Source organism: Arachis stenosperma, chromosome 1 (assembly GCF_014773155.1).
Source record: "Arachis stenosperma cultivar V10309 chromosome 1, arast.V10309.gnm1.PFL2, whole genome shotgun sequence".
NCBI lineage: Eukaryota > Viridiplantae > Streptophyta > Magnoliopsida > Fabales > Fabaceae > Arachis > Arachis stenosperma.
The window spans coordinates 69,725,402-69,727,258 of NC_080377.1; the positions used below are offsets into that span (position 1 = coordinate 69,725,402).

At 40.0% G+C, this 1,857-nt stretch overlaps 1 non-coding gene across 1 annotated transcript; it reads left to right on the plus strand.

Moving 5' to 3' along the window:
- The first annotated feature begins 1,008 nt into the window (after window positions 1-1,008).
- Window positions 1,009-1,112, plus strand: LOC130950779 (small nucleolar RNA R71). Its single transcript, XR_009073726.1, has one exon. It is a non-coding gene; the product is annotated as a small nucleolar RNA R71 (small nucleolar RNA).
- The last annotated feature ends 745 nt before the right edge of the window (window positions 1,113-1,857 follow it).

Sequence of the window (1,857 nt, forward strand, 5' to 3'; positions counted from 1 at the left end):
TGATGGCTCCTAGATATTGAGCAACTTGCTCTTCAATTACATCTTCATCTTCTTCAGAGGAAGAATAGTTCTCAGAGCTCATGAATGGCAGAAGGAAGTTTAATGGAATCTCTATGGTCTCTATTTGAGCCTCAAATTCCTTTAGGTCCTCAATAGGGAACTCCTTTCTGTCTGGAGAACGTCCTATAAGGTCTTCCTCATTGGGATTCACGTCCTCCACTTCTTCCTTGGATTCGGCCATTTTGATAATATCAATGACCTAGCACTCTCTTTTTGGATTCTCTTCTGTATTGCTTGGGAGAGTACTACGAGGAGTTTCAGTGATTTTCTTACTCATCTGACCCACTTGTGCCTCCAAATTTCTAATGGAGGACCTTGCTTCACTCATGAAACTTAAAAGTGGCCTTAGATAGATTAGAGACTATGTTTGCTAAGCTAGAGGGACTCTGCTCAAAATTCTCTGTCTGTTGCTAAGAAGATGATGGAAAAGGCTTGCTATTGCTAAACCTGTTTCTTCCACCATTATTAAAGCCTTGTTGATGCTTTTGTTGATCCTTCCATGAGAAATTTGGATGATTTCTCCATGAGGAATTATAGGTGTTTCCATAGGGTTCACCCATGTAATTTACCTCTGCCATTGCAGGGTTCTCAGGATCATAAGCTTCTTCTTCAGAAGATGCCTCTTTAGTACTGTTGGATGCATTTTGCAATCCATTCAGACTCTGAGAGATCATGTTGACTTGCTGAGTCAACATTTTGTTCTGAGCCAATATGGCATTCAGAGCATCAATTTCAAGAACTCCCTTCCTCTGAGGCATCCCATTACTCACAGGATTCCTCTCAGAGGTGTACATGAATTGGTTATTTGCAACCATGTCAATGAGTTCTTGAGCTTCTGCAAGTGTTTTCTTTAGGTGAATAGATCCACCTGCAGAATGGTTCAGTGACATCTTAGAAAGTTCAGATAGACCATTATAGAATATATCTAAAATGGTCCACTCTGAAAGCATGCCAGAAGGACACTTTTTGGTCAAATGCTTGTATCTTTCCCAAGCTTCATAGATAGATTCACCATCTTTTTGCTTGAAGGTATGAACATCCACTCTAAGCTTGCTCAGCTTTTGAGGAGGAAAGAACTAGGTCAAGAAGGCCACGACCAGCTTATCCCAAGAGTCCAGGCTATCTTTAGGTTGTGAGTCCAACCATGTTCTGGCTCTGTCTCTTACACCAAAGGGGAAAAGCATGAGCCTGTAGACTTCAGGATCTACTCCATTAGTCTTAACAGTATCACAGATTTGCAAGAATTTAGTTAGGAACTGATAGGAATCTTCTGATGGAAGTCCATAAAACTTGCAGTTCTGTTGCATTAGGGCAACTAGTTGAGGCTTCAGCTCAAAATTGTTTGCTCCAATGGCAGGGATTGAGATGCTTCTTCCATAAAAATTGGAAGTAGGTGTAGTATAATCACCAAGCATCCTCCTTGCATTATTATTGGGTTCGGCCATGTCTCCTTCTTTTTCGAGATTCTCTGTAAGGTTTTCTCTGAATTGTTGTGCTTTAGCTTCTCTTAGCTTCTTCTTCAGAGTCTTTTCAGGTTCAGGATCTGCTTCAACAAAAATGTCCTTGTCCTTGCTCCTATTCTTATGAAAAATAAGAGAACAGAAAAGAAGAGGAATCCTCTATGTCACAGTATAGAGATTCCTTTATGTAAGTAGAAGAAAAGAAGAATAATAATGAAGAGGAGAAAAATTCGAACACAGAAGAGAAGAGAGGGTTCGAATTTTAAGATGAAGAGAAGTGTTAGTAAATAAATAAAATAAATAGAAGAAGATGAGAGTAGGGGTGCACATGGGCTGG